This window comes from Micropterus salmoides, unplaced genomic scaffold (assembly GCF_014851395.1).
Source record: "Micropterus salmoides isolate LMB-PRFRI ecotype aquatic unplaced genomic scaffold, ASM1485139v1 Ms_hic_scaffold_1182, whole genome shotgun sequence".
NCBI classification, from domain to species: Eukaryota; Metazoa; Chordata; class Actinopteri; order Centrarchiformes; family Centrarchidae; genus Micropterus; species Micropterus salmoides.
In genome coordinates this window covers 10,554-36,621 of record NW_024040244.1, presented here as the reverse complement: position 1 = coordinate 36,621, position 26,068 = coordinate 10,554, and the positions used below count along the sequence as shown (strand labels likewise).

The window sequence follows — 26,068 nt, the reverse complement described above, 5'->3', positions numbered from 1 at the left end:
TGACATAAATCACACGAAGTGAGTCACCTGACTTGAGTCACATGAGGTTAAACGCGTGGGTAACGTTGTGAAGCAGTCATCCTTTGGTTGGGTTCAGGCAACAAAAACTTGGTTAGGTTTAGGAAAAGGGTTGGGCTAAAACTAAGTAAGTAAATGAGTGCAAATTAGACATTTCAAAGTCCGAGACGAGCTGCTCTCTTTTTTCCAACACTGTCTACCCACTGAAGCAGCGGCAAAGTGAAAAAGCTTACAGCACCTGGTATTCCCAGGCGGTCTCCCATCCAAGTACTAACCAGGCCCGACCCTGCTTAGCTTCCGAGATCGGACGAGATCGGGCGTGTTCAGGGTGGTATGGCCGTAAGCACAGGGGCCCCCACGAGCATCCCTTTTAAAGATGCCGTAACCTCAGCTTTGTCTAAAGAGGTAGCAACAGTAGATATCGAGGAACACAACCAATGCTGCAACATGTCCTCATACCTACACGACAAAAGAGGTCCCTTGTCAGTTGTCCCAAAACCACATAAGTTGAAGGGACAGGCGTACCGGACCCTTAACATGTGACATAAATCACACGAAGTGAGTCACCTGACTTGAGTCACATGAGGTTAAACGCGTGGGTAACGTTGTGAAGCAGTCATCCTTTGGTTGGGTTCAGGCAACAAAACTACTTGGTTAGGTTTAGGAAAAGGGTTGGGCTAAAACTAAGTAAGTAAATGAGTGCAAATTAGACATTTCAAAGTCCAGAGACGAGCTGCTCTCTTTTTTCCAACACTGTCTACCCACTGAAGCAGCGGCAAAGTGAAAAAGCTTACAGCACCTGGTATTCCCAGGCGGTCTCCCATCCAAGTACTAACCAGGCCCGACCCTGCTTAGCTTCCGAGATCGGACGAGATCGGGCGTGTTCAGGGTGGTATGGCCGTAAGCCACAGGGGCCCCCACGAGCATCCCTTTTAAAGATGCCGTAACCTCAGCTTTGTCTAAAGAGGTAGCAACAGTAGATATCGAGGAAACACAACCAATGCTGCAACATGTCCTCATACCTACACGACAAAAGAGGTCCCTTGTCAGTTGTCCCAAAACCACATAAGTTGAAGGGACAGGCGTACCGGACCCTTAACAATGTGACATAAATCACACGAAGTGAGTCACCTGACTTGAGTCACATGAGGTTAAACGCGTGGGTAACGTTGTGAAGCAGTCATCCTTTGGTTGGGTTCAGGCAACAAAACTACTTGGTTAGGTTTAGGAAAAGGGTTGGGCTAAAACTAAGTAAGTAAATGAGTGCAAATTAGACATTTCAAAGTCCAGAGACGAGCTGCTCTCTTTTTTCCAACACTGTCTACCCACTGAAGCAGCGGCAAAGTGAAAAAGCTTACAGCACCTGGTATTCCCAGGCGGTCTCCCATCCAAGTACTAACCAGGCCCGACCCTGCTTAGCTTCCGAGATCGGACGAGATCGGGCGTGTTCAGGGTGGTATGGCCGTAAGCCACAGGGGCCCCCACGAGCATCCCTTTTAAAGATGCCGTAACCTCAGCTTTGTCTAAAGAGGTAGCAACAGTAGATATCGAGGAAACACAACCAATGCTGCAACATGTCCTCATACCTACACGACAAAAGAGGTCCCTTGTCAGTTGTCCCAAAACCACATAAGTTGAAGGGACAGGCGTACCGGACCCTTAACAATGTGACATAAATCACACGAAGTGAGTCACCTGACTTGAGTCACATGAGGTTAAACGCGTGGGTAACGTTGTGAAGCAGTCATCCTTTGGTTGGGTTCAGGCAACAAAACTACTTGGTTAGGTTTAGGAAAAGGGTTGGGCTAAAACTAAGTAAGTAAATGAGTGCAAATTAGACATTTCAAAGTCCAGAGACGAGCTGCTCTCTTTTTTCCAACACTGTCTACCCACTGAAGCAGCGGCAAAGTGAAAAAGCTTACAGCACCTGGTATTCCCAGGCGGTCTCCCATCCAAGTACTAACCAGGCCCGACCCTGCTTAGCTTCCGAGATCGGACGAGATCGGGCGTGTTCAGGGTGGTATGGCCGTAAGCCACAGGGGCCCCCACGAGCATCCCTTTTAAAGATGCCGTAACCTCAGCTTTGTCTAAAGAGGTAGCAACAGTAGATATCGAGGAAACACAACCAATGCTGCAACATGTCCTCATACCTACACGACAAAAGAGGTCCCTTGTCAGTTGTCCCAAAACCACATAAGTTGAAGGGACAGGCGTACCGGACCCTTAACAATGTGACATAAATCACACGAAGTGAGTCACCTGACTTGAGTCACATGAGGTTAAACGCGTGGGTAACGTTGTGAAGCAGTCATCCTTTGGTTGGGTTCAGGCAACAAAACTACTTGGTTAGGTTTAGGAAAAGGGTTGGGCTAAAACTAAGTAAGTAAATGAGTGCAAATTAGACATTTCAAAGTCCAGAGACGAGCTGCTCTCTTTTTTCCAACACTGTCTACCCACTGAAGCAGCGGCAAAGTGAAAAAGCTTACAGCACCTGGTATTCCCAGGCGGTCTCCCATCCAAGTACTAACCAGGCCCGACCCTGCTTAGCTTCCGAGATCGGACGAGATCGGGCGTGTTCAGGGTGGTATGGCCGTAAGCCACAGGGGCCCCCACGAGCATCCCTTTTAAAGATGCCGTAACCTCAGCTTTGTCTAAAGAGGTAGCAACAGTAGATATCGAGGAAACACAACCAATGCTGCAACATGTCCTCATACCTACACGACAAAAGAGGTCCCTTGTCAGTTGTCCCAAAACCACATAAGTTGAAGGGACAGGCGTACCGGACCCTTAACAATGTGACATAAATCACACGAAGTGAGTCACCTGACTTGAGTCACATGAGGTTAAACGCGTGGGTAACGTTGTGAAGCAGTCATCCTTTGGTTGGGTTCAGGCAACAAAACTACTTGGTTAGGTTTAGGAAAAGGGTTGGGCTAAAACTAAGTAAGTAAATGAGTGCAAATTAGACATTTCAAAGTCCAGAGACGAGCTGCTCTCTTTTTTCCAACACTGTCTACCCACTGAAGCAGCGGCAAAGTGAAAAAGCTTACAGCACCTGGTATTCCCAGGCGGTCTCCCATCCAAGTACTAACCAGGCCCGACCCTGCTTAGCTTCCGAGATCGGACGAGATCGGGCGTGTTCAGGGTGGTATGGCCGTAAGCCACAGGGGCCCCCACGAGCATCCCTTTTAAAGATGCCGTAACCTCAGCTTTGTCTAAAGAGGTAGCAACAGTAGATATCGAGGAAACACAACCAATGCTGCAACATGTCCTCATACCTACACGACAAAAGAGGTCCCTTGTCAGTTGTCCCAAAACCACATAAGTTGAAGGGACAGGCGTACCGGACCCTTAACAATGTGACATAAATCACACGAAGTGAGTCACCTGACTTGAGTCACATGAGGTTAAACGCGTGGGTAACGTTGTGAAGCAGTCATCCTTTGGTTGGGTTCAGGCAACAAAACTACTTGGTTAGGTTTAGGAAAAGGGTTGGGCTAAAACTAAGTAAGTAAATGAGTGCAAATTAGACATTTCAAAGTCCAGAGACGAGCTGCTCTCTTTTTTCCAACACTGTCTACCCACTGAAGCAGCGGCAAAGTGAAAAAGCTTACAGCACCTGGTATTCCCAGGCGGTCTCCCATCCAAGTACTAACCAGGCCCGACCCTGCTTAGCTTCCGAGATCGGACGAGATCGGGCGTGTTCAGGGTGGTATGGCCGTAAGCCACAGGGGCCCCCACGAGCATCCCTTTTAAAGATGCCGTAACCTCAGCTTTGTCTAAAGAGGTAGCAACAGTAGATATCGAGGAAACACAACCAATGCTGCAACATGTCCTCATACCTACACGACAAAAGAGGTCCCTTGTCAGTTGTCCCAAAACCACATAAGTTGAAGGGACAGGCGTACCGGACCCTTAACAATGTGACATAAATCACACGAAGTGAGTCACCTGACTTGAGTCACATGAGGTTAAACGCGTGGGTAACGTTGTGAAGCAGTCATCCTTTGGTTGGGTTCAGGCAACAAAACTACTTGGTTAGGTTTAGGAAAAGGGTTGGGCTAAAACTAAGTAAGTAAATGAGTGCAAATTAGACATTTCAAAGTCCAGAGACGAGCTGCTCTCTTTTTTCCAACACTGTCTACCCACTGAAGCAGCGGCAAAGTGAAAAAGCTTACAGCACCTGGTATTCCCAGGCGGTCTCCCATCCAAGTACTAACCAGGCCCGACCCTGCTTAGCTTCCGAGATCGGACGAGATCGGGCGTGTTTTTTTTTTTTTTTTTTATCTTTTATTATGAAAATATCATTTTTCAAAGCATCTTTACATTATTTACAACATATTAGTCAAAAACACTGAAAAAAAACACTGAAAAAAGGATTGTGTAAGACAAAAAGATTTTCAAACAAATTGGGACTTGACTCTAAAACAACAAAACATACTTAGGGACCAAACACCAAAGAGCGGACAAAAATTTTGTCTGACTTACCCTTACTCTGAGGCAAAATTGTTCACAATAACAGGAACCCGAGTAAGTTAAAGTGCAAAGCTTAGACACACCACGAGAATCTATCTTAATGTAATAGTCACTTAATCTACCAAACATTAAAAATGAGTAAGCACCTCTGTATGCATCATTATTATCAAAACACCCCAAAACCATTGGTGCTCATGATGATAAATTCCCACATCATTCAAATTGCACAAAACACCCTTCTTTCCTCCTTACCCTTAGAAGGCAAAGGCTAATGTCTTCCCATTCACTTCATGCAGCAAGGTTGTATGTGTCATGAAACAGCTCTTGAAGAGTTCATTATCTGCGGCATACAGCAGCCTCAAGTGTGCCTTTAAGATGTTCGCAAAAAGTCTTTCAGTACTTATGTCCTTGTTCTCATAGAGAGCAAAATTCCTCCTCATCCAGGCTGCATTCCTTGCAAAAGCCAGGACCGTGTTAATTAATAGATTGTTTCTCTTTTGAGCCTTCCCCTGAAGTCCAAACAGATAAGTCCAGTCCCATTGGGCCTCTGTGAGTTCATTCAGGCCACAGTGGTCAGTGAGGAGAGTCTTGACCCTTTCCCTGTGTGCAGTGAGGGATGTGCACCTAAGAAGCAGGTGCTCAATATCCTCATCTTCTAATCTACATACCGCACATTGTCTCTGATACACATTCTTGTGGATTTGATGCAGGACAATGCCAGTGAAAATCCTTCTGTGCCTTATTCTGAAATCCAAATGAAAAATGTTTGATGTCATATAGGAAATGTTTATGTTTTTCCAGATGGTGCTGATTTCATAAGTGGGAAAAATCCCTTTCCAGACTCTTTCTGAGGCTGGTCTCTTCACAATTTTGGAAATAGCGAGCATATACCAGATCTTTGTCTTAACAGTTACAGTGTTCATGGTCCTGTCTCCGAGGCACAGGAGGAAACTCAAGGCATTGTCCTGCTTCTTACAGTTACTCTTTTGGAGCAGGCCCCTCCACTCAGGCAGGAGACTCTGCTCAAACCTGTCACCCAGTGTTGCAATTTGTTGTTTTCTATATTTGACCTTGAGGAATCTCATTCTCTCCAACACTTTCTCAAGGTCAAAGTTCCCTTTACTATCTACAACCTGACCCACCCTTGTCAGACCAGCAGCCACCAAGTGTCTGCTGACCAGACACTTCCCATGATGAGTAAAGCAGGGGTTTGAAAGGAAAGGTAACTGCAACACATGCTCTTTCTCACTGCACTCTGGCTTAAGGTGGGGCAGAAACTTGCCCCATGCCTCTAGCACCTCACGGTAGAATCCCGGCAAGGCACCATGGGTTTTCCCGGGGAAGAAGGTACACAGGTTGTATGCGTCCTTTTCCCCATACTCTGCCAGACAACCAGCCAGTGAGTCTTCCCATGGGTGCTGCCTGGTCGAATCCAAGAACTTGCTAATCAGTTTTACCCTCAGTGCATCTTTTTTGGCACTTATGTCAATTAGTCCTAATCCCCCCTCCCTTTTATTTGCAATTAACACCCTGTGAGCGATCAGATTTCCCTTGCCCCTCCAGAGAAATGAGGAGATGGCCTTGTTTAGCGCATTCAGTGCCCAACTCGGCAGCTCACAGCTTCCCAAAACATGATTAATTTTTGACAGTATCAGAGCATTAGTTACAATAACCTTACCCCTCAGATTAAGCCCCCTCCCTCTCCACAGATTTAACACTCCATTCACTTTTTTTAACACTTTCACCCATGTTCTGTCCCTGGCTTGCCCTTCATTTTTACCAATAAACACACCCAATATTTCTCTAGAATCTTCTGTTTCAGTAAATCCCCATTTATTTACCCCCCCGTGTTCCGCCCACAAAACATTATCTCTGATTTGCTTTTGTTTATTTTGGCTCCAGAGGCAGTTTCATAGGTTTTTAAATGCTGCAGTACTTTATCTATGCTGTCCTCGCTGGTAACCATAATGTTTATGTCATCTGCATATTGCATTATTCTGATCTCTGTACCCATTGATGTAAAAACTCCTTTGATGTTCTTGTCCTGCTGTATCTTTAAAGCCAGGGGCTCTACTACCAAACTGTACAGTAGAGAGGAGAGCGGGCACCCCTGTCTCACCGACCTTCTGAGTTGGAAGTCTTTGGTGAGGAGCCCATTGCACTTTACACAGCTGTATGCATTTTTATACAGAAGTCTGATCCACCGAATAATCTTTGGTCCAAAACCAAATTTCTCAAGCGTCATCCAGAGAAAAGGATGCTCAACTTTGTCAAAAGCTTTCTCTAAGTCAACTCCCAGCAATATGCCCCCCTGTGCTGACATAATTCTGACTGTGTCCCTGATGGTCCCTATAGTATCTGCAATGTCTCTTCCCGGTATACTATAGGCTTGAGTGGGTCCTACGATCGAGCCAATCACTGTTTTAATTCTATTTGCTAGGATTTTGGTTAAAATTTTGTAGTCCGTATTGAGTAAACTGATTGGTCTGTAATTTTCAAGTTTGTCCTTATCACCCTTGTTTTTGAATACCAAAGTTATTATACCTTTTGTGAGTGACTTTGGAGTTAACTGGCTAAGTTCAATGCTATTATACAATTTAAACAACAGGGGGGCAAGTTGATCTTTAAAAGCAAGATAAAATTCAGCTGAGAGGCCATCTTCTCCTGGGCTTTTGTTTTTATTTAAGCTACTGATCGCCATCTCCACTTCTTCTATTGAGATAGGGCCATCGCACCATTCTCTATCTTCAGGTACCAGTTGTTTTTCTACACATCTTAATATATCCTGGGAATGTTGTTCATTACATGTATCATTTGTAAATAATTTTTCATAGAATGTATGCACTATATCTAGGATACCTTCTTGCTCAGTGGTTACCTCACCTGCATTGTTTTTAAGTTGTGCAAAGACTGCTTTATTTTGTTTTTTCTTTTCTAGTCCAAGGAAGAAAGCAGTACACTTCTCCCCCTCCAAAACATTTTTAACTCTGCTTCTGATGGCAGCACCTCTACATCTTTTTGTTCAATGTCATCGAGTTTTGCTTTATACATCTCATACTTTTCACAATTTCTCTTTGGGTGTTGATCCAATAAAAACAATTCTTTTGAAAGGAGATCTCTTAAAGATCTCTCTTCCGTGTCTTCCACCCACCTCTTTCTTTTACTATAGTTAATGCAGGACCTTTTAACTCGTTTCTTTATGCCATCCCATCTTTCAATATGATTTTCTTCTACATCTAATTCTTCAGTTATATTACATAACAATTTCTTAATCTTCTCCCTAAACGAAGAGTCTTCCAAGAGGCTGGTGTTGAAGCACCAGGTGCCCCCACCTTTAGCTCCTCTGGCATATCCCAATTGCCAGCATAAATATGCATGGTCACTCCACTTGTTGAACACATACCGTAGATTATTCATAGTTTTAACTGCACCAGAGGAGGCCAAACAGAGATCAACTCTGGACTGTCTCATGACTCCCATTACTACCTGCCTTCTGGAGAATGCCCTCTCTGCAGGATTTAACACTCTCCATACTTCCACTAGGTTGTGTTCATCTATTAAATTCCTTAATGCTGTTCTACTACAATCATTTTTAAATGTATTGTTTATAGAAACATCGCATTTTGTCAATGCCACATTGAAATCACCCGTAATCATCACATTTTTACAAACCCATCTCTTTAAGCTGATAAACAATAGTTTTCTATCACCCTCTCTGTTTGCTGCATATACATTTATAATTCTGTACTCCTCACTATTTGTAGAGAAGTCTATAATTAGAACTCTACCTTGATCATCTTTATATATTTCATTTATATTTGCAACAGTATTCTCTTTAAAAAGGATGGCCACCCCACAAGATTTATCTGAGCCAAAGTTTGAATAAATCGGACCATCCCAGCATTTGGTTGCATAATGAAGACTGTCTTGATCCCACCAAGTTTCCTGTAGACATAAATATCTACCTTTAAAGTTGTTAAGACGGAATCTATTTTGGCTTTAGTGCGGAGACCATTGACATTAAGAGATGTCACGTGCAGCATGAGCAGAGTAAAGGTTAGTGTGATTTGGACTGTCATTTATTGCTTACTATTTTTTCCTTGTTTCTTTTATTTCTTATTCTACTTTTCCTTTCATTGTGCCTTTTCCTTACATTGGTAAATTGGGTAACCTCCATTTCTGAGCTGGTGCCCGAATCATCATCATCTATTCCAGGGAATATGAAAACTGTGCGCTGCTGATTTGAGGGTTTTAGCTGAGAGGAGTCAGACTGAGAAGGCTCCAGCTGAGAAGGCTCCAGCTGAGAAGGCTCCGGCTGAGCGCACGGTAACCCGGAGGATTGTGCCTCATCTGGTGTACTTGCATCTTCTGGGATAACCACAGGACTTATATTGTTTTCCAGAGCGGACTCTTTTACAAACACAGCCTGTCCACTCTCTCTTTCTGGGCTCACTGCGTGTCTATCCAGAGTTACACCCTCCCAACTGGACTCCAGCTGTGGGATCACTTTGCCTTTGCCAACCAGAGCTTCCCCTGCAGCGGGCTGACTTTCAGCCTCTGCACCCGGGTCTGCCCACTTGTTCTGATGAGCCACATCTTCCACCTCTGATGCACTCATTTCACCCTCTCCTCTCTCAGCTCTCATCACAGTACAGGGAAGAGATTCGTGCCCCAGCTCAGAAAGAACACCACCCTCCTCATCACTCTGATTACAGATGCACTCTGTCATTAAATTGTGGCATAAAGAGCACTTTTGTGCAGTCCTACCGTGACACTCTCTGGCATAATGCCCCTGCTCGCCACACTTATGGCAATAGAATTCCGGACACTCCCGCAGGACGTGGCCCGGCTGAATGCAAAGTCTACACACCTTAACCTGTCTGTCATGTATTACCCGAAAAAACTCTGTTCCTGAGACAGTCTCAAACTTAGCCGAATATGGCAGTGATTGTACCTGTTTGTTGAATTTTACTCTCATGAAGCGAGTCCCGTCAGCAATTGTAGTCCCTGGCCACATCCTACGCTTTATGGGAGAGGTGGCCGAGACTCCCCAGCCTTTGAGTTTCTCCAAGATGTCCTCATCTGTGACGTAGGCTGGCAGATTTAGAAAAGACACCACCAGCTCGTTGTTGCTCAGCTCCTTTGCAAAGACGTTGACATCCCCGATTTTCAGACCCTCCAGCAGTCGTTTCTTCCCTTCCGGATGGTTCATGGTCATCTCATATTTTCCTTCCCCCGTCGCTCTGCATGCCATCAGCCCACCGCACAGAAGTCTCACCGTTCTCATCAGTTCAGACGTGGAGACCTTGTCGCTGCCCTGTAGCTCCACACAGACGGTCAGTTCCTTCTCGTATTTCTTTCCCACCATTTCATTGCTCACTTGATTAATGTCCTTGCTGTTGACCAGTTTACCATGGCCATTCTTCTGTATGTTTGTCACTTTTACACTTGCTGTATCCGCCATTTTGTCTATCCGCTTTAGCTTTTAAAGTTCACAAAACTCAGGGAGAAAAACGATTTATGTTCCCCCAAACAGTGAAGCACTGCTGGGGGACACACCGCAAACAAAAAAAGGAGAAAAACAAAAGAAAAATCTCCACAGAAACTTACATCAAAGAAAAAGCACACAGTCAAACAAACAAAATCCTCCTCTGCCACGCCCTTCAAAAGAGACCAGTCCACTTTCTCACACACTGTAGGGGTGTTCAGGGTGGTATGGCCGTAAGCCACAGGGGCCCCCACGAGCATCCCTTTTAAAGATGCCGTAACCTCAGCTTTGTCTAAAGAGGTAGCAACAGTAGATATCGAGGAAACACAACCAATGCTGCAACATGTCCTCATACCTACACGACAAAAGAGGTCCCTTGTCAGTTGTCCCAAAACCACATAAGTTGAAGGGACAGGCGTACCGGACCCTTAACAATGTGACATAAATCACACGAAGTGAGTCACCTGACTTGAGTCACATGAGGTTAAACGCGTGGGTAACGTTGTGAAGCAGTCATCCTTTGGTTGGGTTCAGGCAACAAAACTACTTGGTTAGGTTTAGGAAAAGGGTTGGGCTAAAACTAAGTAAGTAAATGAGTGCAAATTAGACATTTCAAAGTCCAGAGACGAGCTGCTCTCTTTTTTCCAACACTGTCTACCCACTGAAGCAGCGGCAAAGTGAAAAAGCTTACAGCACCTGGTATTCCCAGGCGGTCTCCCATCCAAGTACTAACCAGGCCCGACCCTGCTTAGCTTCCGAGATCGGACGAGATCGGGCGTGTTCAGGGTGGTATGGCCGTAAGCCACAGGGGCCCCCACGAGCATCCCTTTTAAAGATGCCGTAACCTCAGCTTTGTCTAAAGAGGTAGCAACAGTAGATATCGAGGAAACACAACCAATGCTGCAACATGTCCTCATACCTACACGACAAAAGAGGTCCCTTGTCAGTTGTCCCAAAACCACATAAGTTGAAGGGACAGGCGTACCGGACCCTTAACAATGTGACATAAATCACACGAAGTGAGTCACCTGACTTGAGTCACATGAGGTTAAACGCGTGGGTAACGTTGTGAAGCAGTCATCCTTTGGTTGGGTTCAGGCAACAAAACTACTTGGTTAGGTTTAGGAAAAGGGTTGGGCTAAAACTAAGTAAGTAAATGAGTGCAAATTAGACATTTCAAAGTCCAGAGACGAGCTGCTCTCTTTTTTCCAACACTGTCTACCCACTGAAGCAGCGGCAAAGTGAAAAAGCTTACAGCACCTGGTATTCCCAGGCGGTCTCCCATCCAAGTACTAACCAGGCCCGACCCTGCTTAGCTTCCGAGATCGGACGAGATCGGGCGTGTTCAGGGTGGTATGGCCGTAAGCCACAGGGGCCCCCACGAGCATCCCTTTTAAAGATGCCGTAACCTCAGCTTTGTCTAAAGAGGTAGCAACAGTAGATATCGAGGAAACACAACCAATGCTGCAACATGTCCTCATACCTACACGACAAAAGAGGTCCCTTGTCAGTTGTCCCAAAACCACATAAGTTGAAGGGACAGGCGTACCGGACCCTTAACAATGTGACATAAATCACACGAAGTGAGTCACCTGACTTGAGTCACATGAGGTTAAACGCGTGGGTAACGTTGTGAAGCAGTCATCCTTTGGTTGGGTTCAGGCAACAAAACTACTTGGTTAGGTTTAGGAAAAGGGTTGGGCTAAAACTAAGTAAGTAAATGAGTGCAAATTAGACATTTCAAAGTCCAGAGACGAGCTGCTCTCTTTTTTCCAACACTGTCTACCCACTGAAGCAGCGGCAAAGTGAAAAAGCTTACAGCACCTGGTATTCCCAGGCGGTCTCCCATCCAAGTACTAACCAGGCCCGACCCTGCTTAGCTTCCGAGATCGGACGAGATCGGGCGTGTTCAGGGTGGTATGGCCGTAAGCCACAGGGGCCCCCACGAGCATCCCTTTTAAAGATGCCGTAACCTCAGCTTTGTCTAAAGAGGTAGCAACAGTAGATATCGAGGAAACACAACCAATGCTGCAACATGTCCTCATACCTACACGACAAAAGAGGTCCCTTGTCAGTTGTCCCAAAACCACATAAGTTGAAGGGACAGGCGTACCGGACCCTTAACAATGTGACATAAATCACACGAAGTGAGTCACCTGACTTGAGTCACATGAGGTTAAACGCGTGGGTAACGTTGTGAAGCAGTCATCCTTTGGTTGGGTTCAGGCAACAAAACTACTTGGTTAGGTTTAGGAAAAGGGTTGGGCTAAAACTAAGTAAGTAAATGAGTGCAAATTAGACATTTCAAAGTCCAGAGACGAGCTGCTCTCTTTTTTCCAACACTGTCTACCCACTGAAGCAGCGGCAAAGTGAAAAAGCTTACAGCACCTGGTATTCCCAGGCGGTCTCCCATCCAAGTACTAACCAGGCCCGACCCTGCTTAGCTTCCGAGATCGGACGAGATCGGGCGTGTTCAGGGTGGTATGGCCGTAAGCCACAGGGGCCCCCACGAGCATCCCTTTTAAAGATGCCGTAACCTCAGCTTTGTCTAAAGAGGTAGCAACAGTAGATATCGAGGAAACACAACCAATGCTGCAACATGTCCTCATACCTACACGACAAAAGAGGTCCCTTGTCAGTTGTCCCAAAACCACATAAGTTGAAGGGACAGGCGTACCGGACCCTTAACAATGTGACATAAATCACACGAAGTGAGTCACCTGACTTGAGTCACATGAGGTTAAACGCGTGGGTAACGTTGTGAAGCAGTCATCCTTTGGTTGGGTTCAGGCAACAAAACTACTTGGTTAGGTTTAGGAAAAGGGTTGGGCTAAAACTAAGTAAGTAAATGAGTGCAAATTAGACATTTCAAAGTCCAGAGACGAGCTGCTCTCTTTTTTCCAACACTGTCTACCCACTGAAGCAGCGGCAAAGTGAAAAAGCTTACAGCACCTGGTATTCCCAGGCGGTCTCCCATCCAAGTACTAACCAGGCCCGACCCTGCTTAGCTTCCGAGATCGGACGAGATCGGGCGTGTTCAGGGTGGTATGGCCGTAAGCCACAGGGGCCCCCACGAGCATCCCTTTTAAAGATGCCGTAACCTCAGCTTTGTCTAAAGAGGTAGCAACAGTAGATATCGAGGAAACACAACCAATGCTGCAACATGTCCTCATACCTACACGACAAAAGAGGTCCCTTGTCAGTTGTCCCAAAACCACATAAGTTGAAGGGACAGGCGTACCGGACCCTTAACAATGTGACATAAATCACACGAAGTGAGTCACCTGACTTGAGTCACATGAGGTTAAACGCGTGGGTAACGTTGTGAAGCAGTCATCCTTTGGTTGGGTTCAGGCAACAAAACTACTTGGTTAGGTTTAGGAAAAGGGTTGGGCTAAAACTAAGTAAGTAAATGAGTGCAAATTAGACATTTCAAAGTCCAGAGACGAGCTGCTCTCTTTTTTCCAACACTGTCTACCCACTGAAGCAGCGGCAAAGTGAAAAAGCTTACAGCACCTGGTATTCCCAGGCGGTCTCCCATCCAAGTACTAACCAGGCCCGACCCTGCTTAGCTTCCGAGATCGGACGAGATCGGGCGTGTTCAGGGTGGTATGGCCGTAAGCCACAGGGGCCCCCACGAGCATCCCTTTTAAAGATGCCGTAACCTCAGCTTTGTCTAAAGAGGTAGCAACAGTAGATATCGAGGAAACACAACCAATGCTGCAACATGTCCTCATACCTACACGACAAAAGAGGTCCCTTGTCAGTTGTCCCAAAACCACATAAGTTGAAGGGACAGGCGTACCGGACCCTTAACAATGTGACATAAATCACACGAAGTGAGTCACCTGACTTGAGTCACATGAGGTTAAACGCGTGGGTAACGTTGTGAAGCAGTCATCCTTTGGTTGGGTTCAGGCAACAAAACTACTTGGTTAGGTTTAGGAAAAGGGTTGGGCTAAAACTAAGTAAGTAAATGAGTGCAAATTAGACATTTCAAAGTCCAGAGACGAGCTGCTCTCTTTTTTCCAACACTGTCTACCCACTGAAGCAGCGGCAAAGTGAAAAAGCTTACAGCACCTGGTATTCCCAGGCGGTCTCCCATCCAAGTACTAACCAGGCCCGACCCTGCTTAGCTTCCGAGATCGGACGAGATCGGGCGTGTTCAGGGTGGTATGGCCGTAAGCCACAGGGGCCCCCACGAGCATCCCTTTTAAAGATGCCGTAACCTCAGCTTTGTCTAAAGAGGTAGCAACAGTAGATATCGAGGAAACACAACCAATGCTGCAACATGTCCTCATACCTACACGACAAAAGAGGTCCCTTGTCAGTTGTCCCAAAACCACATAAGTTGAAGGGACAGGCGTACCGGACCCTTAACAATGTGACATAAATCACACGAAGTGAGTCACCTGACTTGAGTCACATGAGGTTAAACGCGTGGGTAACGTTGTGAAGCAGTCATCCTTTGGTTGGGTTCAGGCAACAAAACTACTTGGTTAGGTTTAGGAAAAGGGTTGGGCTAAAACTAAGTAAGTAAATGAGTGCAAATTAGACATTTCAAAGTCCAGAGACGAGCTGCTCTCTTTTTTCCAACACTGTCTACCCACTGAAGCAGCGGCAAAGTGAAAAAGCTTACAGCACCTGGTATTCCCAGGCGGTCTCCCATCCAAGTACTAACCAGGCCCGACCCTGCTTAGCTTCCGAGATCGGACGAGATCGGGCGTGTTCAGGGTGGTATGGCCGTAAGCCACAGGGGCCCCCACGAGCATCCCTTTTAAAGATGCCGTAACCTCAGCTTTGTCTAAAGAGGTAGCAACAGTAGATATCGAGGAAACACAACCAATGCTGCAACATGTCCTCATACCTACACGACAAAAGAGGTCCCTTGTCAGTTGTCCCAAAACCACATAAGTTGAAGGGACAGGCGTACCGGACCCTTAACAATGTGACATAAATCACACGAAGTGAGTCACCTGACTTGAGTCACATGAGGTTAAACGCGTGGGTAACGTTGTGAAGCAGTCATCCTTTGGTTGGGTTCAGGCAACAAAACTACTTGGTTAGGTTTAGGAAAAGGGTTGGGCTAAAACTAAGTAAGTAAATGAGTGCAAATTAGACATTTCAAAGTCCAGAGACGAGCTGCTCTCTTTTTTCCAACACTGTCTACCCACTGAAGCAGCGGCAAAGTGAAAAAGCTTACAGCACCTGGTATTCCCAGGCGGTCTCCCATCCAAGTACTAACCAGGCCCGACCCTGCTTAGCTTCCGAGATCGGACGAGATCGGGCGTGTTCAGGGTGGTATGGCCGTAAGCCACAGGGGCCCCCACGAGCATCCCTTTTAAAGATGCCGTAACCTCAGCTTTGTCTAAAGAGGTAGCAACAGTAGATATCGAGGAAACACAACCAATGCTGCAACATGTCCTCATACCTACACGACAAAAGAGGTCCCTTGTCAGTTGTCCCAAAACCACATAAGTTGAAGGGACAGGCGTACCGGACCCTTAACAATGTGACATAAATCACACGAAGTGAGTCACCTGACTTGAGTCACATGAGGTTAAACGCGTGGGTAACGTTGTGAAGCAGTCATCCTTTGGTTGGGTTCAGGCAACAAAACTACTTGGTTAGGTTTAGGAAAAGGGTTGGGCTAAAACTAAGTAAGTAAATGAGTGCAAATTAGACATTTCAAAGTCCAGAGACGAGCTGCTCTCTTTTTTCCAACACTGTCTACCCACTGAAGCAGCGGCAAAGTGAAAAAGCTTACAGCACCTGGTATTCCCAGGCGGTCTCCCATCCAAGTACTAACCAGGCCCGACCCTGCTTAGCTTCCGAGATCGGACGAGATCGGGCGTGTTCAGGGTGGTATGGCCGTAAGCCACAGGGGCCCCCACGAGCATCCCTTTTAAAGATGCCGTAACCTCAGCTTTGTCTAAAGAGGTAGCAACAGTAGATATCGAGGAAACACAACCAATGCTGCAACATGTCCTCATACCTACACGACAAAAGAGGTCCCTTGTCAGTTGTCCCAAAACCACATAAGTTGAAGGGACAGGCGTACCGGACCCTTAACAATGTGACATAAATCACACGAAGTGAGTCACCTGACTTGAGTCACATGAGGTTAAACGCGTGGGTAACGTTGTGAAGCAGTCATCCTTTGGTTGGGTTCAGGCAACAAAACTACTTGGTTAGGTTTAGGAAAAGGGTTGGGCTAAAACTAAGTAAGTAAATGAGTGCAAATTAGACATTTCAAAGTCCAGAGACGAGCTGCTCTCTTTTTCCAACACTGTCTACCCACTGAAGCAGCGGCAAAGTGAAAAAGCTTACAGCACCTGGTATTCCCAGGCGGTCTCCCATCCAAGTACTAACCAGGCCCGACCCTGCTTAGCTTCCGAGATCGGACGAGATCGGGCGTGTTCAGGGTGGTATGGCCGTAAGCCACAGGGGCCCCCACGAGCATCCCTTTTAAAGATGCCGTAACCTCAGCTTTGTCTAAAGAGGTAGCAACAGTAGATATCGAGGAAACACAACCAATGCTGCAACATGTCCTCATACCTACACGACAAAAGAGGTCCCTTGTCAGTTGTCCCAAAACCACATAAGTTGAAGGGACAGGCGTACCGGACCCTTAACAATGTGACATAAATCACACGAAGTGAGTCACCTGACTTGAGTCACATGAGGTTAAACGCGTGGGTAACGTTGTGAAGCAGTCATCCTTTGGTTGGGTTCAGGCAACAAAACTACTTGGTTAGGTTTAGGAAAAGGGTTGGGCTAAAACTAAGTAAGTAAATGAGTGCAAATTAGACATTTCAAAGTCCAGAGACGAGCTGCTCTCTTTTTTCCAACACTGTCTACCCACTGAAGCAGCGGCAAAGTGAAAAAGCTTACAGCACCTGGTATTCCCAGGCGGTCTCCCATCCAAGTACTAACCAGGCCCGACCCTGCTTAGCTTCCGAGATCGGACGAGATCGGGCGTGTTCAGGGTGGTATGGCCGTAAGCCACAGGGGCCCCCACGAGCATCCCTTTTAAAGATGCCGTAACCTCAGCTTTGTCTAAAGAGGTAGCAACAGTAGATATCGAGGAAACACAACCAATGCTGCAACATGTCCTCATACCTACACGACAAAAGAGGTCCCTTGTCAGTTGTCCCAAAACCACATAAGTTGAAGGGACAGGCGTACCGGACCCTTAACAATGTGACATAAATCACACGAAGTGAGTCACCTGACTTGAGTCACATGAGGTTAAACGCGTGGGTAACGTTGTGAAGCAGTCATCCTTTGGTTGGGTTCAGGCAACAAAACTACTTGGTTAGGTTTAGGAAAAGGGTTGGGCTAAAACTAAGTAAGTAAATGAGTGCAAATTAGACATTTCAAAGTCCAGAGACGAGCTGCTCTCTTTTTTCCAACACTGTCTACCCACTGAAGCAGCGGCAAAGTGAAAAAGCTTACAGCACCTGGTATTCCCAGGCGGTCTCCCATCCAAGTACTAACCAGGCCCGACCCTGCTTAGCTTCCGAGATCGGACGAGATCGGGCGTGTTCAGGGTGGTATGGCCGTAAGCCACAGGGGCCCCCACGAGCATCCCTTTTAAAGATGCCGTAACCTCAGCTTTGTCTAAAGAGGTAGCAACAGTAGATATCGAGGAAACACAACCAATGCTGCAACATGTCCTCATACCTACACGACAAAAGAGGTCCCTTGTCAGTTGTCCCAAAACCACATAAGTTGAAGGGACAGGCGTACCGGACCCTTAACAATGTGACATAAATCACACGAAGTGAGTCACCTGACTTGAGTCACATGAGGTTAAACGCGTGGGTAACGTTGTGAAGCAGTCATCCTTTGGTTGGGTTCAGGCAACAAAACTACTTGGTTAGGTTTAGGAAAAGGGTTGGGCTAAAACTAAGTAAGTAAATGAGTGCAAATTAGACATTTCAAAGTCCAGAGACGAGCTGCTCTCTTTTTTCCAACACTGTCTACCCACTGAAGCAGCGGCAAAGTGAAAAAGCTTACAGCACCTGGTATTCCCAGGCGGTCTCCCATCCAAGTACTAACCAGGCCCGACCCTGCTTAGCTTCCGAGATCGGACGAGATCGGGCGTGTTCAGGGTGGTATGGCCGTAAGCCACAGGGGCCCCCACGAGCATCCCTTTTAAAGATGCCGTAACCTCAGCTTTGTCTAAAGAGGTAGCAACAGTAGATATCGAGGAAACACAACCAATGCTGCAACATGTCCTCATACCTACACGACAAAAGAGGTCCCTTGTCAGTTGTCCCAAAACCACATAAGTTGAAGGGACAGGCGTACCGGACCCTTAACAATGTGACATAAATCACACGAAGTGAGTCACCTGACTTGAGTCACATGAGGTTAAACGCGTGGGTAACGTTGTGAAGCAGTCATCCTTTGGTTGGGTTCAGGCAACAAAACTACTTGGTTAGGTTTAGGAAAAGGGTTGGGCTAAAACTAAGTAAGTAAATGAGTGCAAATTAGACATTTCAAAGTCCAGAGACGAGCTGCTCTCTTTTTTCCAACACTGTCTACCCACTGAAGCAGCGGCAAAGTGAAAAAGCTTACAGCACCTGGTATTCCCAGGCGGTCTCCCATCCAAGTACTAACCAGGCCCGACCCTGCTTAGCTTCCGAGATCGGACGAGATCGGGCGTGTTCAGGGTGGTATGGCCGTAAGCCACAGGGGCCCCCACGAGCATCCCTTTTAAAGATGCCGTAACCTCAGCTTTGTCTAAAGAGGTAGCAACAGTAGATATCGAGGAAACACAACCAATGCTGCAACATGTCCTCATACCTACACGACAAAAGAGGTCCCTTGTCAGTTGTCCCAAAACCACATAAGTTGAAGGGACAGGCGTACCGGACCCTTAACAATGTGACATAAATCACACGAAGTGAGTCACCTGACTTGAGTCACATGAGGTTAAACGCGTGGGTAACGTTGTGAAGCAGTCATCCTTTGGTTGGGTTCAGGCAACAAAACTACTTGGTTAGGTTTAGGAAAAGGGTTGGGCTAAAACTAAGTAAGTAAATGAGTGCAAATTAGACATTTCAAAGTCCAGAGACGAGCTGCTCTCTTTTTTCCAACACTGTCTACCCACTGAAGCAGCGGCAAAGTGAAAAAGCTTACAGCACCTGGTATTCCCAGGCGGTCTCCCATCCAAGTACTAACCAGGCCCGACCCTGCTTAGCTTCCGAGATCGGACGAGATCGGGCGTGTTCAGGGTGGTATGGCCGTAAGCCACAGGGGCCCCCACGAGCATCCCTTTTAAAGATGCCGTAACCTCAGCTTTGTCTAAAGAGGTAGCAACAGTAGATATCGAGGAAACACAACCAATGCTGCAACATGTCCTCATACCTACACGACAAAAGAGGTCCCTTGTCAGTTGTCCCAAAACCACATAAGTTGAAGGGACAGGCGTACCGGACCCTTAACAATGTGACATAAATCACACGAAGTGAGTCACCTGACTTGAGTCACATGAGGTTAAACGCGTGGGTAACGTTGTGAAGCAGTCATCCTTTGGTTGGGTTCAGGCAACAAAACTACTTGGTTAGGTTTAGGAAAAGGGTTGGGCTAAAACTAAGTAAGTAAATGAGTGCAAATTAGACATTTCAAAGTCCAGAGACGAGCTGCTCTCTTTTTTCCAACACTGTCTACCCACTGAAGCAGCGGCAAAGTGAAAAAGCTTACAGCACCTGGTATTCCCAGGCGGTCTCCCATCCAAGTACTAACCAGGCCCGACCCTGCTTAGCTTCCGAGATCGGACGAGATCGGGCGTGTTCAGGGTGGTATGGCCGTAAGCCACAGGGGCCCCCACGAGCATCCCTTTTAAAGATGCCGTAACCTCAGCTTTGTCTAAAGAGGTAGCAACAGTAGATATCGAGGAAACACAACCAATGCTGCAACATGTCCTCATACCTACACGACAAAAGAGGTCCCTTGTCAGTTGTCCCAAAACCACATAAGTTGAAGGGACAGGCGTACCGGACCCTTAACAATGTGACATAAATCACACGAAGTGAGTCACCTGACTTGAGTCACATGAGGTTAAACGCGTGGGTAACGTTGTGAAGCAGTCATCCTTTGGTTGGGTTCAGGCAACAAAACTACTTGGTTAGGTTTAGGAAAAGGGTTGGGCTAAAACTAAGTAAGTAAATGAGTGCAAATTAGACATTTCAAAGTCCAGAGACGAGCTGCTCTCTTTTTCCAACACTGTCTACCCACTGAAGCAGCGGCAAAGTGAAAAAGCTTACAGCACCTGGTATTCCCAGGCGGTCTCCCATCCAAGTACTAACCAGGCCCGACCCTGCTTAGCTTCCGAGATCGGACGAGATCGGGCGTGTTCAGGGTGGTATGGCCGTAAGCCACAGGGGCCCCCACGAGCATCCCTTTTAAAGATGCCGTAACCTCAGCTTTGTCTAAAGAGGTAGCAACAGTAGATATCGAGGAAACACAACCAATGCTGCAACATGTCCTCATACCTACACGACAAAAGAGGTCCCTTGTCAGTTGTCCCAAAACCACATAAGTTGAAGGGACAGGCGTACCGGACCCTTAACAATGTGACATAAATCACACGAAGTGAGTCACCTGACTTGAGTCACATGAGGTTAAACGCGTGGGTAACGTTGTGAAGCAGTCATCCTTTGGTTGGGTTCAGGCAACAAAACTACTTGGTTAGGTTTAGGAAAAGGGTTGGGCTAAAACTAAGTAAGTAAATGAGTGCAAATTAGACATTTCAAAGTCCAGAGACGAGCTGCTCTCTTTTTTCCAACACTGTCTACCCACTGAAGCAGCGGCAAAGTGAAAAAGCTTACAGCACCTGGTATTCCCAGGCGGTCTCCCATCCAAGTACTAACCAGGCCCGACCCTGCTTAGCTTCCGAGATCGGACGAGATCGGGCGTGTTCAGGGTGGTATGGCCGTAAGCCACAGGGGCCCCCACGAGCATCCCTTTTAAAGATGCCGTAACCTCAGCTTTGTCTAAAGAGGTAGCAACAGTAGATATCGAGGAAACACAACCAATGCTGCAACATGTCCTCATACCTACACGACAAAAGAGGTCCCTTGTCAGTTGTCCCAAAACCACATAAGTTGAAGGGACAGGCGTACCGGACCCTTAACAATGTGACATAAATCACACGAAGTGAGTCACCTGACTTGAGTCACATGAGGTTAAACGCGTGGGTAACGTTGTGAAGCAGTCATCCTTTGGTTGGGTTCAGGCAACAAAACTACTTGGTTAGGTTTAGGAAAAGGGTTGGGCTAAAACTAAGTAAGTAAATGAGTGCAAATTAGACATTTCAAAGTCCAGAGACGAGCTGCTCTCTTTTTTCCAACACTGTCTACCCACTGAAGCAGCGGCAAAGTGAAAAAGCTTACAGCACCTGGTATTCCCAGGCGGTCTCCCATCCAAGTACTAACCAGGCCCGACCCTGCTTAGCTTCCGAGATCGGACGAGATCGGGCGTGTTCAGGGTGGTATGGCCGTAAGCCACAGGGGCCCCCACGAGCATCCCTTTTAAAGATGCCGTAACCTCAGCTTTGTCTAAAGAGGTAGCAACAGTAGATATCGAGGAAACACAACCAATGCTGCAACATGTCCTCATACCTACACGACAAAAGAGGTCCCTTGTCAGTTGTCCCAAAACCACATAAGTTGAAGGGACAGGCGTACCGGACCCTTAACAATGTGACATAAATCACACGAAGTGAGTCACCTGACTTGAGTCACATGAGGTTAAACGCGTGGGTAACGTTGTGAAGCAGTCATCCTTTGGTTGGGTTCAGGCAACAAAACTACTTGGTTAGGTTTAGGAAAAGGGTTGGGCTAAAACTAAGTAAGTAAATGAGTGCAAATTAGACATTTCAAAGTCCAGAGACGAGCTGCTCTCTTTTTTCCAACACTGTCTACCCACTGAAGCAGCGGCAAAGTGAAAAAGCTTACAGCACCTGGTATTCCCAGGCGGTCTCCCATCCAAGTACTAACCAGGCCCGACCCTGCTTAGCTTCCGAGATCGGACGAGATCGGGCGTGTTCAGGGTGGTATGGCCGTAAGCCACAGGGGCCCCCACGAGCATCCCTTTTAAAGATGCCGTAACCTCAGCTTTGTCTAAAGAGGTAGCAACAGTAGATATCGAGGAAACACAACCAATGCTGCAACATGTCCTCATACCTACACGACAAAAGAGGTCCCTTGTCAGTTGTCCCAAAACCACATAAGTTGAAGGGACAGGCGTACCGGACCCTTAACAATGTGACATAAATCACACGAAGTGAGTCACCTGACTTGAGTCACATGAGGTTAAACGCGTGGGTAACGTTGTGAAGCAGTCATCCTTTGGTTGGGTTCAGGCAACAAAACTACTTGGTTAGGTTTAGGAAAAGGGTTGGGCTAAAACTAAGTAAGTAAATGAGTGCAAATTAGACATTTCAAAGTCCAGAGACGAGCTGCTCTCTTTTTTCCAACACTGTCTACCCACTGAAGCAGCGGCAAAGTGAAAAAGCTTACAGCACCTGGTATTCCCAGGCGGTCTCCCATCCAAGTACTAACCAGGCCCGACCCTGCTTAGCTTCCGAGATCGGACGAGATCGGGCGTGTTCAGGGTGGTATGGCCGTAAGCCACAGGGGCCCCCACGAGCATCCCTTTTAAAGATGCCGTAACCTCAGCTTTGTCTAAAGAGGTAGCAACAGTAGATATCGAGGAAACACAACCAATGCTGCAACATGTCCTCATACCTACACGACAAAAGAGGTCCCTTGTCAGTTGTCCCAAAACCACATAAGTTGAAGGGACAGGCGTACCGGACCCTTAACAATGTGACATAAATCACACGAAGTGAGTCACCTGACTTGAGTCACATGAGGTTAAACGCGTGGGTAACGTTGTGAAGCAGTCATCCTTTGGTTGGGTTCAGGCAACAAAACTACTTGGTTAGGTTTAGGAAAAGGGTTGGGCTAAAACTAAGTAAGTAAATGAGTGCAAATTAGACATTTCAAAGTCCAGAGACGAGCTGCTCTCTTTTTTCCAACACTGTCTACCCACTGAAGCAGCGGCAAAGTGAAAAAGCTTACAGCACCTGGTATTCCCAGGCGGTCTCCCATCCAAGTACTAACCAGGCCCGACCCTGCTTAGCTTCCGAGATCGGACGAGATCGGGCGTGTTCAGGGTGGTTAGGGTTAGGAGGAGGGGAAAAGTCCCGGCTAACGAGTGTTAGCCAGACTGGTGCACGGTCCTGTGATATGCCCTCAGAGTCCCCAGAAAGTGAAAAGCACCTCCACACTCCACATTTTCCCTTTTAACAGACACAAAAGTGCATTACCTCTGCGCTGGTTCAAAAAATTGGACTCCACGGGTCCTGTAGTTGTTGATTCTTTTCTCCTTAATTCAGGCCGACTTGGTCCTGCTTCACTCTGCCTTGTTGCAACGTTTCGGAGGGCGGCTTGTCCTTCATCAGGCATAACAGAGTGGTATCTTTAAATGTCCTTTTCCTTAGGTTTCCCTTTAATTTGGTTCCATCTTGAGGTAAGTGTTGTAATCTGCACCCTATTTGGGTGTCTGACGATTAAAATCCAATTTCTTAGTCTTCTCTTGCTTGAGGTTTCAATTTTATATTTCCAGTGGGTCACAATAATTGCTGATGTTAAGTTTAGGGGTTGCAGCTGGGTAAGGATGTCCTCACTCTCCAGGGAAAGCTCCAAAATGACACACACGGCACTGGCTGGTTAGGAGGAGGGGAAAAGTCCCGGCTAACGAGTGTTAGCCAGACTGGTGCACGGTCCTGTGATATGCCCTCAGAGTCCCCAGAAAGTGAAAAGCACCTCCACACTCCACATTTTCCCTTTTAACAGACACAAAAGTGCATTACCTCTGCGCTGGTTCAAAAAATTGGACTCCACGGGTCCTGTAGTTGTTGATTCTTTTCTCCTTAATTCAGGCCGACTTGGTCCTGCTTCACTCTGCCTTGTTGCAACGTTTCGGAGGGCGGCTTGTCCTTCATCAGGCATAACAGAGTGGTATCTTTAAATGTCCTTTTCCTTAGGTTTCCCTTTAATTTGGTTCCATCTTGAGGTAAGTGTTGTAATCTGCACCCTATTTGGGTGTCTGACGATTAAAATCCAATTTCTTAGTCTTCTCTTGCTTGAGGTTTCAATTTTATATTTCCAGTGGGTCACAATAATTGCTGATGTTAAGTTTAGGGGTTGCAGCTGGGTAAGGATGTCCTCACTCTCCAGGGAAAGCTCCAAAATGACACACACGGCACTGGCTGGTTAGGAGGAGGGGAAAAGTCCCGGCTAACGAGTGTTAGCCAGACTGGTGCACGGTCCTGTGATATGCCCTCAGAGTCCCCAGAAAGTGAAAAGCACCTCCACACTCCACATTTTCCCTTTTAACAGACACAAAAGTGCATTACCTCTGCGCTGGTTCAAAAAATTGGACTCCACGGGTCCTGTAGTTGTTGATTCTTTTCTCCTTAATTCAGGCCGACTTGGTCCTGCTTCACTCTGCCTTGTTGCAACGTTTCGGAGGGCGGCTTGTCCTTCATCAGGCATAACAGAGTGGTATCTTTAAATGTCCTTTTCCTTAGGTTTCCCTTTAATTTGGTTCCATCTTGAGGTAAGTGTTGTAATCTGCACCCTATTTGGGTGTCTGACGATTAAAATCCAATTTCTTAGTCTTCTCTTGCTTGAGGTTTCAATTTTATATTTCCAGTGGGTCACAATAATTGCTGATGTTAAGTTTAGGGGTTGCAGCTGGGTAAGGATGTCCTCACTCTCCAGGGAAAGCTCCAAAATGACACACACGGCACTGGCTGGTTAGGAGGAGGGGAAAAGTCCCGGCTAACGAGTGTTAGCCAGACTGGTGCACGGTCCTGTGATATGCCCTCAGAGTCCCCAGAAAGTGAAAAGCACCTCCACACTCCACATTTTCCCTTTTAACAGACACAAAAGTGCATTACCTCTGCGCTGGTTCAAAAAATTGGACTCCACGGGTCCTGTAGTTGTTGATTCTTTTCTCCTTAATTCAGGCCGACTTGGTCCTGCTTCACTCTGCCTTGTTGCAACGTTTCGGAGGGCGGCTTGTCCTTCATCAGGCATAACAGAGTGGTATCTTTAAATGTCCTTTTCCTTAGGTTTCCCTTTAATTTGGTTCCATCTTGAGGTAAGTGTTGTAATCTGCACCCTATTTGGGTGTCTGACGATTAAAATCCAATTTCTTAGTCTTCTCTTGCTTGAGGTTTCAATTTTATATTTCCAGTGGGTCACAATAATTGCTGATGTTAAGTTTAGGGGTTGCAGCTGGGTAAGGATGTCCTCACTCTCCAGGGAAAGCTCCAAAATGACACACACGGCACTGGCTGGTTAGGAGGAGGGGAAAAGTCCCGGCTAACGAGTGTTAGCCAGACTGGTGCACGGTCCTGTGATATGCCCTCAGAGTCCCCAGAAAGTGAAAAGCACCTCCACACTCCACATTTTCCCTTTTAACAGACACAAAAGTGCATTACCTCTGCGCTGGTTCAAAAAATTGGACTCCACGGGTCCTGTAGTTGTTGATTCTTTTCTCCTTAATTCAGGCCGACTTGGTCCTGCTTCACTCTGCCTTGTTGCAACGTTTCGGAGGGCGGCTTGTCCTTCATCAGGCATAACAGAGTGGTATCTTTAAATGTCCTTTTCCTTAGGTTTCCCTTTAATTTGGTTCCATCTTGAGGTAAGTGTTGTAATCTGCACCCTATTTGGGTGTCTGACGATTAAAATCCAATTTCTTAGTCTTCTCTTGCTTGAGGTTTCAATTTTATATTTCCAGTGGGTCACAATAATTGCTGATGTTAAGTTTAGGGGTTGCAGCTGGGTAAGGATGTCCTCACTCTCCAGGGAAAGCTCCAAAATGACACACACGGCACTGGCTGGTTAGGAGGAGGGGAAAAGTCCCGGCTAACGAGTGTTAGCCAGACTGGTGCACGGTCCTGTGATATGCCCTCAGAGTCCCCAGAAAGTGAAAAGCACCTCCACACTCCACATTTTCCCTTTTAACAGACACAAAAGTGCATTACCTCTGCGCTGG

At 46.6% G+C, this 26,068-nt stretch overlaps 29 non-coding genes and 1 pseudogene across 29 annotated transcripts; all 30 read right to left on the bottom strand.

The window, feature by feature from the left end:
* Positions 1-244: 244 nt before the first annotated feature.
* Positions 245-363, bottom strand: LOC119898520. The gene has a single exon (XR_005443577.1). It is a non-coding gene; the product is annotated as a 5S ribosomal RNA (ribosomal RNA).
* Positions 364-805: 442 nt separating this feature from the next.
* On the bottom strand, positions 806-924 carry LOC119898519. Its single transcript, XR_005443576.1, has one exon. It is a non-coding gene; the product is annotated as a 5S ribosomal RNA (ribosomal RNA).
* Positions 925-1,369: 445 nt separating this feature from the next.
* On the bottom strand, positions 1,370-1,488 carry LOC119898518. Its single transcript, XR_005443575.1, has one exon. It is a non-coding gene; the product is annotated as a 5S ribosomal RNA (ribosomal RNA).
* A 445-nt stretch (positions 1,489-1,933) lies between these two features.
* LOC119898517 lies at positions 1,934-2,052 on the bottom strand. The gene has a single exon (XR_005443574.1). It is a non-coding gene; the product is annotated as a 5S ribosomal RNA (ribosomal RNA).
* A 445-nt stretch (positions 2,053-2,497) lies between these two features.
* Positions 2,498-2,616, bottom strand: LOC119898515. The gene has a single exon (XR_005443572.1). It is a non-coding gene; the product is annotated as a 5S ribosomal RNA (ribosomal RNA).
* A 445-nt stretch (positions 2,617-3,061) lies between these two features.
* LOC119898514 lies at positions 3,062-3,180 on the bottom strand. Its single transcript, XR_005443571.1, has one exon. It is a non-coding gene; the product is annotated as a 5S ribosomal RNA (ribosomal RNA).
* Positions 3,181-3,625: 445 nt separating this feature from the next.
* On the bottom strand, positions 3,626-3,744 carry LOC119898513. Its single transcript, XR_005443570.1, has one exon. It is a non-coding gene; the product is annotated as a 5S ribosomal RNA (ribosomal RNA).
* Positions 3,745-10,666: 6,922 nt separating this feature from the next.
* Positions 10,667-10,785, bottom strand: LOC119898511. Its single transcript, XR_005443569.1, has one exon. It is a non-coding gene; the product is annotated as a 5S ribosomal RNA (ribosomal RNA).
* Positions 10,786-11,230: 445 nt separating this feature from the next.
* Positions 11,231-11,349, bottom strand: LOC119898510. The gene has a single exon (XR_005443568.1). It is a non-coding gene; the product is annotated as a 5S ribosomal RNA (ribosomal RNA).
* Positions 11,350-11,794: 445 nt separating this feature from the next.
* Positions 11,795-11,913, bottom strand: LOC119898509. The gene has a single exon (XR_005443567.1). It is a non-coding gene; the product is annotated as a 5S ribosomal RNA (ribosomal RNA).
* A 445-nt stretch (positions 11,914-12,358) lies between these two features.
* Positions 12,359-12,477, bottom strand: LOC119898508. The gene has a single exon (XR_005443566.1). It is a non-coding gene; the product is annotated as a 5S ribosomal RNA (ribosomal RNA).
* Positions 12,478-12,922: 445 nt separating this feature from the next.
* On the bottom strand, positions 12,923-13,041 carry LOC119898507. Its single transcript, XR_005443565.1, has one exon. It is a non-coding gene; the product is annotated as a 5S ribosomal RNA (ribosomal RNA).
* A 445-nt stretch (positions 13,042-13,486) lies between these two features.
* LOC119898506 lies at positions 13,487-13,605 on the bottom strand. Its single transcript, XR_005443564.1, has one exon. It is a non-coding gene; the product is annotated as a 5S ribosomal RNA (ribosomal RNA).
* Positions 13,606-14,050: 445 nt separating this feature from the next.
* Positions 14,051-14,169, bottom strand: LOC119898505. Its single transcript, XR_005443563.1, has one exon. It is a non-coding gene; the product is annotated as a 5S ribosomal RNA (ribosomal RNA).
* Positions 14,170-14,614: 445 nt separating this feature from the next.
* LOC119898503 lies at positions 14,615-14,733 on the bottom strand. The gene has a single exon (XR_005443561.1). It is a non-coding gene; the product is annotated as a 5S ribosomal RNA (ribosomal RNA).
* A 445-nt stretch (positions 14,734-15,178) lies between these two features.
* On the bottom strand, positions 15,179-15,297 carry LOC119898502. Its single transcript, XR_005443560.1, has one exon. It is a non-coding gene; the product is annotated as a 5S ribosomal RNA (ribosomal RNA).
* A 445-nt stretch (positions 15,298-15,742) lies between these two features.
* LOC119898501 lies at positions 15,743-15,861 on the bottom strand. The gene has a single exon (XR_005443559.1). It is a non-coding gene; the product is annotated as a 5S ribosomal RNA (ribosomal RNA).
* Positions 15,862-16,305: 444 nt separating this feature from the next.
* On the bottom strand, positions 16,306-16,424 carry LOC119898500. Its single transcript, XR_005443558.1, has one exon. It is a non-coding gene; the product is annotated as a 5S ribosomal RNA (ribosomal RNA).
* Positions 16,425-16,869: 445 nt separating this feature from the next.
* LOC119898499 lies at positions 16,870-16,988 on the bottom strand. The gene has a single exon (XR_005443557.1). It is a non-coding gene; the product is annotated as a 5S ribosomal RNA (ribosomal RNA).
* A 445-nt stretch (positions 16,989-17,433) lies between these two features.
* Positions 17,434-17,552, bottom strand: LOC119898498. The gene has a single exon (XR_005443556.1). It is a non-coding gene; the product is annotated as a 5S ribosomal RNA (ribosomal RNA).
* Positions 17,553-17,997: 445 nt separating this feature from the next.
* On the bottom strand, positions 17,998-18,116 carry LOC119898497. Its single transcript, XR_005443555.1, has one exon. It is a non-coding gene; the product is annotated as a 5S ribosomal RNA (ribosomal RNA).
* Positions 18,117-18,561: 445 nt separating this feature from the next.
* Positions 18,562-18,680, bottom strand: LOC119898495. Its single transcript, XR_005443554.1, has one exon. It is a non-coding gene; the product is annotated as a 5S ribosomal RNA (ribosomal RNA).
* A 445-nt stretch (positions 18,681-19,125) lies between these two features.
* LOC119898494 lies at positions 19,126-19,244 on the bottom strand. Its single transcript, XR_005443553.1, has one exon. It is a non-coding gene; the product is annotated as a 5S ribosomal RNA (ribosomal RNA).
* Positions 19,245-19,689: 445 nt separating this feature from the next.
* On the bottom strand, positions 19,690-19,808 carry LOC119898493. The gene has a single exon (XR_005443552.1). It is a non-coding gene; the product is annotated as a 5S ribosomal RNA (ribosomal RNA).
* Positions 19,809-20,252: 444 nt separating this feature from the next.
* LOC119898524 lies at positions 20,253-20,371 on the bottom strand. The gene has a single exon (XR_005443579.1). It is a non-coding gene; the product is annotated as a 5S ribosomal RNA (ribosomal RNA).
* Positions 20,372-20,816: 445 nt separating this feature from the next.
* LOC119898522 lies at positions 20,817-20,935 on the bottom strand. The gene has a single exon (XR_005443578.1). It is a non-coding gene; the product is annotated as a 5S ribosomal RNA (ribosomal RNA).
* Positions 20,936-21,380: 445 nt separating this feature from the next.
* On the bottom strand, positions 21,381-21,499 carry LOC119898516. The gene has a single exon (XR_005443573.1). It is a non-coding gene; the product is annotated as a 5S ribosomal RNA (ribosomal RNA).
* A 445-nt stretch (positions 21,500-21,944) lies between these two features.
* On the bottom strand, positions 21,945-22,063 carry LOC119898504. The gene has a single exon (XR_005443562.1). It is a non-coding gene; the product is annotated as a 5S ribosomal RNA (ribosomal RNA).
* Positions 22,064-22,508: 445 nt separating this feature from the next.
* On the bottom strand, positions 22,509-22,627 carry LOC119898492. Its single transcript, XR_005443551.1, has one exon. It is a non-coding gene; the product is annotated as a 5S ribosomal RNA (ribosomal RNA).
* Positions 22,628-23,072: 445 nt separating this feature from the next.
* On the bottom strand, positions 23,073-23,189 carry LOC119898521 (annotated as a pseudogene).
* Between the last annotated feature and the right edge of the window lie 2,879 nt (positions 23,190-26,068).